The sequence below is a fragment of the Populus euphratica genome, unplaced genomic scaffold (genome assembly GCF_000495115.2).
Source record: "Populus euphratica unplaced genomic scaffold, PopEup_1.0 scaffold32.1, whole genome shotgun sequence".
Classification (NCBI taxonomy): domain Eukaryota; kingdom Viridiplantae; phylum Streptophyta; class Magnoliopsida; order Malpighiales; family Salicaceae; genus Populus; species Populus euphratica.
Genome location: NW_011499861.1, coordinates 1,052,891 through 1,061,933, shown reverse-complemented (window position 1 = coordinate 1,061,933; position 9,043 = coordinate 1,052,891).

The following is a 9,043-nucleotide window of genomic DNA, read 5'->3' as shown; positions in this document are numbered from 1 at the left end:
AAAAAAAAAGTTTACTTGTCTACTGATTCCAAATATCTATTCTACATGAGGTTTTTTTTATATATATATAATAATATCACTCATAAAACGATTAATTGGTTCCCTCACAAATTACAATAATTTTTTTATTTGACGATCAAAGATATCTTTAAAATAACTTATATATTAATTAAAACTAAATTTTTATTTCAAACAATCTTAATGAGCAGGGACAAACCCAGGGTTTAGTGTTGAGGAGTTATTTGAAAATTTTCTAAAAAACGAAGGATTTTGTTTTTCTTTTCAAACTTTAGAGTGCATCTCCACAGCAAATCAATGCCCTAAAATCTAATCAATTCGGGTGTATTTTTGGTTGCAAATCAATTAGATTCTATGAAACACCAGAAATCTCTTTTGTGAAGCTTGTACTCTTACTAAACTTTTTATTTCATATTTATTTTTATATTTTAAAAGTTTTTTTTTAAAAATATTTTTTATTTCAGATTAATATTTTTTAGTGTTATTTTAATGTACTAATATAAAAAATAATTCATTTTAAAATAAAAAATATTATTTTAAAATATTTTAAAATAAAAAATATTTTAAAAAATAATTATTATCAACCTTTAAAATACATTAATTTTATAAACCATACTTCATCCCTAAAAAAATAAGACGAGGGTGGTGCAATCATCATTTATATAGAAATATTGTTATAAATATTTTTTATATATAAATATATTAAAATAATATTTTTTTTATTTTTAAAAAATATTTTTAATATCAACTCATTATTTAAAAATACTATAAAAATATTAATTTAAAAAAATTAAAAAAATTAAATTATTTTAAAAATACTTTTAAAATATAGAAACAACACATAATACAGCCAAACACTACGTGCAGGACAGTATTACAGCCAACCACTACGTGCAGGACACTATTCATTGTAGTGGCCCATTGTATTATTAACACATCGGCAGGTAAAATAACTGCTTGTCAGGTGTTTGAAAGAAGCAGAGAGGACTACACACCACATGTGGTGCCTTGACTCGTTTCGCTTGGCTGTCGGTAGGTTGCTGCCACACCAAGAAACCCCCCGACACAAAATCAAGGACACTGCATAGGTGGCCTCCAGCTTCGGACAGGACAAAATTCATTTAAATTTTTCTGGGTTCAATAAAATAGTTTCATTTAATTACATGAGAAAAAAATAACAATAGTAAATGAATATTAAAAAAAATGATTATGATGACATGCATTAAAGAGAATGCTTGCTAAAAAAAACATTTACAAAAACTCAATTTCTAGACAATTTATCTATAAACAATAATATAAACCTTTAGATAAAATTCACAAGAGTAATAAGAAAAATATAAAGTGAATAATTAAATTAGGAGGATTAAGATACACTAGGGAACTTGAAATATAATATTCATGTGTTAATTGAAAAATAAAACTATGAAAAATGGTGGAAAAAAAAACAAATAGAAGAGATAAAAGGGTAAAGTAATGTTTTGGGGTGTATTATAATGAATTTTGATGTAGTAAGTTGAAACTTGATATTAAAATAAAACTGGACTAGAAAAATATTACCCGGTGAATATAAAAAGTGCAATGCAAGCCCTTAACTTGAAAATTGATAAACTAATGCTTAATATAAAAAATATTTATAAATTTATGGTAAAAATATTTAGAAGAATATTTTAAAATTTTAAAATAAATTAATATATAATTTTATGTGTAAATAACCTTGACAACTGATATAAGTTTTATGTACAATTACGCAGTTTTTAATATGAAAAAGAATCAAATTTAAGAAAAATTTGTATTATAAAGAGAGATGAAAGTCTCTAATAAAGTAGTTTGAAAACCTTAATGATTTAAGCAATAAAACAATACATAAATTTAGATTTTAACATAAAAAATACATGGTTAAAATTTTAAATCAATCCCAGTTCAGATGATTATATGAATTCTCAGACTCAAGAGAACTATTTAGAAATTAACAATGACGCATAAAGCATGAACAAATTCATAATAAAAAAAACCCACCTTTTTCTTTATTCATAATTAACAATGACAACCATTTTGGAAGGAGGATAACTTCCTTATTCATTTTTATTGAATTTTCCTTATGGTTGTGAGGGGGTTTAGATGTTTTGATGATTTTAGCATGGATCAAAGAGAGAAAAACACTTCAATACAAGCTCAAAAAGGGATTAAAGGGAGAGAAAAGGGAAGTTAGAGAGAGAAACTAGATTAATCAAAGGAGGACGAAGGAGGCTTGGAAATTTTTTGACAGGAAAGCATTTGAAATTCATATAAATGACTGGTAAGATGCTTAGACCTCATTTATGTAAGTTTGAGTAACTTTTAAGTAGTTTTGGACAATTCATGAATCTTTGGGGTTAGGGTTCTTCATGAGATTTATGGGAAATTTAAAATTATTTATTATTGAATTAATTGAGTTGGAATAGATTATAATGGATGCTAAATCATAATAGAATTAAGAACAAATTATGGTGCCAAATAGGACTCTGTAGGCTAGCTACGAGGGAAATTGTTTTGGAGTTGTTTAAATTGTGTAATTACATGTAATTGTGTTATGTCATTACGTGTTGTTGTGTGTAAAGTGATTAAAAATATATATTTAGTTAATTTATCAAAATGATAATGGAACTTTTAGGTTAGTAAGAATAAGGATTTTTGAAGAAATAATTGAATTAAAGACATAGTTAATTGTACTTGTGGTTACATGATATAAATGATGAAAAACCTAATTTAAACCATGAAGATTTAAGAAAAATTTCAAGAGAAAATAAAAGTTTTGAGCTCACCATAAGTAAAGCTAAGGAAATTTAACAAGTAAAGATGAAGTGATATGAATTATAATTAGTTTAAATGTTATGAGAGTTATTATGAGTTAAAAATAATAAATTTAATTATAAGTTTGTTGAAAAGTTGATTATTATGTTTTGGGATGTGGAAGTAAAAGTGGAAGCTGTGATAAATTTATAGATAAGAGATTGTAAATTGAACATGAAATTAAGGTTTTAAAGAACAAAAAGTAAGAGGAAATGATTTGCAGAAGTTAGCGAAAGTTAGAACTTTATTCTTGAAAATATGAATTTTAGTAAATATATTGATATAAGTTACTCATATAAAAATGATGAAAATCATAACATAAATGAGTGGAATAAAAGGTGATATTATGTAAGGGCAATGGATTAGATAATTTAATTGGTTAAAAATATCATAATGAAAAATTAAGAATCAATAGAAATATAAAAGGAAAATATTGAGGTGGATGTAATTGTTAAGAATTTAGGAGTAATGGTTAAAAATGGTATACTAAGTACTTATATGCATGACAAATCATAAAAAGAAAATATATTTATAAGTAACATGATGAAATTATGTAACATAAATGTTGATTTATTATGAGTTAAAAGACATATTGATAATGATACCTTTCATAGTTTTTAAACCCGGCCCGGTGGCTGGCCCAGTCCAAGGCCCGGGTTTCGGGTTTTGACCGGGTCACCAGGTTTTGACCGGGTCGAACGGGTCGGCCGGGTCAATTTCTATTTTAAAAAAAAATTCATTTCTATTTTAAAAAAAATTCAAAACGACGTCGTTTTAATAAAAAAATAAATAAAAGTCAACGGGTTACCACCGGGTTTTTGACCGGGTCACACCGTGTCATGGCTTACCTTATTTTTTCATTAACCCGGCCCGGTTCCAGCCCCGGGTCGGCCGGGTCCCGGGTCAACCCGCCAGGCCGGGCCGGGTTTTAAAACTATGATACCTTCTCTGTATTCAGGAGAGATATCATGAGTGTCATTTTCTATAGTTGTAGGAGCATGTTCAATTGAAGGTGCAATTAGGTACTCAATACCTTATTATAATTTAAATTTTAATTAGTTCTGTTGATACAAAATTCTTTGATTTGTAAATGATTGAGTTCTAAATGTTTGGAAATAAAAAGAAAAATAAAGAAATAAATAGATTAGTAAGATATAAGCCGACCAAAAGAGTATGGACTAAAATTATAATAAGCCAGCCGTAGGAGCGAGGGTTGTAAATATATATACATAGATAAGTTGGCCGTAGAAGCGAGAGTTATTTAAATATGTAATTGATAAGCTAGTTGCAAGAGTATGGGCCATCTATATGTGAAATTGATTTAATCAGTCATAAGAGCGGGGACTAAATTGTTAGTGTTAAATCAATTTCAGAATTTATGGTTTGGATGTATATGATGAAATTGATTACTCGATTAAGATTATTAGTCTGAGTCAATTATAGGTTTTTTCGATGTGAGAATGTTGGAAGAAACCGTGAATATCAAATAATAAAATGATATATGGGATGATTTAATGACAAAGAATTTTAATGTGGAAAAATGGAACTCCTAGAAGAACAAGCTATTGTATTTTTAGTTTTCAACTTATAAAAATTATATAAGTGAAAAAAAAATAATTGTTGGTGTTAATTAGTGTTATTTAACCATGTATTATAAAAATTATATAAGTGAAAAAGATAATTGTTGGTGTTAATCAGTGTTATTTAACCATGTATTTTAGGTTCTTTTTATTCTTCGCCACAATAGTGATACAATAACAACATCTCATAGTTTCTGTACTTAGTTAGAATTTTACAAATTATACTTATGTCAAGTAATTAAACCAATATGTAACCTAGGTAACCAAAAGGGTTAGCCGGTTTTATTGGTACATATAAGGGATAGTTAGAGTGATTGACATCTGTATGAGATGGTTGAGATTAAGTTAGTTTAGTTGATGATGATCAGGATAAATAAATTATTAAATTAAAGTATCAAGTTGAATGTTTTTTAGAAATGAGAATAAGAGATTCTTATTTATATGCTGTTTATATTTTAATGCTTATTTGTACTCAAATATTTATGATATTAATTATTTTATTTTAAGTTCATCTCAGCACAAACAGAAGTAATATAGATAAGTGATGATATATTAGAAGGGGTATATCACTTATTTGATTTGTTATATCAGCCTAGTAAAAAAAATAAAATAAAATTAAAGGATAATGAAAATTACATGCACGAGGATTGTAGCGAGAAATGTATATAGAGACTTAGTTAAAAGATTCCTTGGAATTGTTGGGTAGTAGAGAGTGAGGGTTATGTTAGCCAACATGATCGTAATAAGACCAGAGGGCCGGGGATTAGCTAATTTGATAAGGGGTTGCCCGGAAGTGATGATTATTTTAACGGTACGGGGACAGGCAACAAAGAAGAGGAGAGAGATTAGCTTGTTATAGAAACTATGAATTGAACGAGAATCCAGAATAAGGTTACAGGGTAAGTTCTAAGTGGTGACGGTTTAACCATGTCATGGACTGAAAGTGATGGATGTGTAAAACGTCAAGCCTTATCATGTAGTCTCAAGAAAGCTGTCAGTGTATTTTTGGATCCAAAACTAGCTAGCTAGATAGCTGGCAAACACAACAGGTACTATTTGTTTCCTCATTATGCCCAGGCATAGATAACCTTGAAATGATATCTGTCAATGCAAAAGAAAAAAATGATGGCGTGCATCATCCTTTTTCCATACATGGAGCTTTTGAGTTCATGCAGAAAACAAGCTAACAAAAAACTTGTTTACATGCAGCAAACAAAGATAAGCTGGAGCCCTGCACCTTATCCGAAGGATAAACTTTAAGCTAACAGAGAACTCGTTCAAGAAATTCTATTGGTTGTTGTATGAATACATTAATTTCTAATTGCTATAAACAAATCAAAGCCCCAACCAAACCCTAACTTCTAAAAAATATTAATAGCAACAACAACATGCATACAAAAGTTATAAGCTATAAACAAATTTGAGAATGTTTTTCTAGCATTAATTTGATTTTGAGTATATTAAGGGTTTATTTGTTTTTGTGGCTGATGTTACTTTTACTCCAACTGCACTTATAAAAGTGTTTGGTAATGAAAAAGCTTGTATGGAGTCCATTCCAAACTTCGTTCGGATCATTGGTTTTGCAAAAATAATAAAACTATGTTCTTAAGATTTTCACGAGGTAAATTAAATTAATTATAATTGATTTATGTGAAGTTACGAAAAAGAACTTTTAAAGAGTGTTTGGAAACACCAAGATAATACATGTGTTCTTGATTCAGTTATCGAACAATTCTGTTGCCACCCTTTTCCTGAAAATTCCACTACTTAGTTCATACATGTTCTTGATTCATTTTGCCTAGTTTCAATTTAGCTTATTTGATATGTTCTTCCGGATCCTAATTTGGCGGAAGAAAACCTGTGGTTGTTTATGAGAATCCTTTGTAAATCAACCAATTTTCTTCCAAACAAAGAACCCGTAATATGATCAGGGATATTATTGGTTTCTTGGTCTTTAATTTGCTTATCCATATTGACGTGGTTCAAATTGATGTTCCGATAACTTTCTTCTTGTTTTTCGATTCTTGCTTGAGCATGATTATTAAATCTCAATGCCCCATTTGCAGATATTTCGAATTTTTAGTTTTAGAATGGAGCAGCTTAGACAGATTGGAGAGGTACTCGGAAGTTTGAAGGCCTTGACGGTTTTCCGAGGCAATATCCAAATCAATCCACGACAGTTTTGCATATGATTCAATTGCTGAAGAGATGAGACAGAACCTGAAATTTGAAGAGAAGGACGTCAAATGGGGAATACTAGAACAGCCGTTAAGAGAGATTTACAGAATATTCAAAGAAGGGGAAGGTTACGTCAGGCAGTGCATGGAAACAAAGAACTGGTGGGCAAAGCCATTGTCCTCTATCAGAACTCGGATTGCGTTGACTTATACATCCATAACTTGCTATCCTGTATCCCCGTTGTCATTGAAGCAATTGAAATTTCTGGAGAATTCTCGGGATTGGACCACGATGAGATACAGAAGAAGAGACTTGTATACTCGAACAAATATCAGAAGGAATGGAAAGATACTCAACTTTTCCAGTGGAAGTTTGCAAAACAGTATCTTATTTCTCCGGAACTTCGCAATCGGTATGATTCAGTTTGGAAAGAAGATAGGTGGATGCTCCTGAACAAAATCCTGGAAAAGAAGATGTAAGGCTCAACAAAGCAAGAGGGGCAACTCACAGATATTCTGTTGAAAAACTTAGAAGGATCGGAGCCTGTAAATGGGAAACTCTTACCTTTGTTCGATCCTATTACGGTCCAAAGATTACCAGATAAAGACACGCCTTGTGAGTGGGAGTCAGTGAAAGAAGATACAATGGCTGGGTGAAAGCCTTGCATTGAGACATTTTTTCGAAGAAATTGAACCCCTAGTTCTTGAGATTTCTTCATTGTTATCCCTTTCCCACCCGATTGTATTGCACTTCCTTAGTGGGTTCACTGATGAGCAAAAGAAAGAATGTTCTCTAGTTATGGAACTAATAACTAGGGACCTCTGCTGCTACATCAGAGAGACCTGTGGCCCAAGAAAGCGAATTCCATTTCCACTACCCATCGCAGTTGATCTTATGCTTCAAATTGCCAGAGGAATGGAATATATCCACTCAAAGAAAATCTCCTGGGTTCTCCGTGGCAGCTCGCACGTTCCCCGCCAGGCTTTCACGATGCCGCGCTTCTTTTCGGTCTATCAATGATTGGACCTTAATCCCTGTACTGTACTGCACCACTCTTGATAATCCTGTCATAGTAATTGCAAAGGCCTCAGCCCATTTGTGCTCTGAAAATGCGGGAGGTTTGTTGGTTTCAAGTTATAATATGACAAGCTTAGTATTTTTCATAATGCATATATACAATTACGATCTCTGTCGTCAAGTTTTTTAAAGTGATCTTAAATTTAAAATATTTTTTTTAATTAGATCTGAAAGGTGAACGATTATTACCTTCAATATTACTATTTATGCTAGAGGTAATAACCTGAACATGCAAAGAATTGGATTCTAAACTTAAGATTTGATTTCTTTGGTGTAGGATTTGCTTGATTATTCATTTGAAAAAAAACAAAAAAACAAACAAACAATAAGCTTGTCAAGTTTAGAAGATCAAAAGAGTCCATAAGCATTTGCTTATGTACGTCAAAGTTACATATAAAAATGTCAAAATCTTTAGAAGTCTTCTTTGTGAGTCATATTTAAATATGAGGTTACATCAATTGGCTTTGAATAGAGCAAAATATAATGGAACCCTTTACAATTATTGTCAACAAAAGTATTTTTAAATCTGGGTCTGGAAAAAAGTTCCTAATATGAAAACACAGATATAGGCTGGTTTCCTAATTGGATTCCATTCATTGAAATTGACTAACCTATTAATCAAGGATCCATTAAACTCATAAAAACAAAAATTCAAAGACCCTAACTACTAATTAATAAAAAAAATTGCAATTAAATTAGCATAAAATAAAAAAGAAAAAAAATTCAAGATTAGCTTAGATTCTACATATTAGATTTTGATGAAGTGGGTCTTCGATCAAAAAACAAACGAGAGATAGAGATAGGGCAGAGGAAAATGGTTGATGGGATGTAGGGATGTACTACAACCGTGTCCAATTTGTCGTATCAAAAAAGGAGAATGAGAGGGGGAGATGGCAAAGGAGGTAGTCTATTGATCTTTCCTATTTCAAAAAGGGAGAGAATGAAAGAGACTGAGAGAAATGGCATGGGGGATAGGGGAGGTATTACTGGCTTACGATTGCTATCAATCCAATGGAAAAGAGGGAGAGAATGTTTTAGGGTTATGTTAGGTTTTAATTTATACTTTTTTATTCTATTTGGTTTCCATTGGTCGGGGCTGGTTTACACGTACGGTTTCAGTTTATAAAGCCAAAATTGAACCGTAACAAGTAAGTTTTATGATTTATTTATTTTTTTAGTTTTTTTTCTTGATTTAATGTTTTCAATTAATATTTTTTTATATTTTCTTGATTTATCTCTTTTTTAAACACCCCTATATGAGGTGCATCCTAAAATGGAATGTTTTGGTAATTAGTACATTTTTTAAAGAAATTAATTTATAAAATAACATAAATCAAAAAATAATTAGAAAATTACCATAG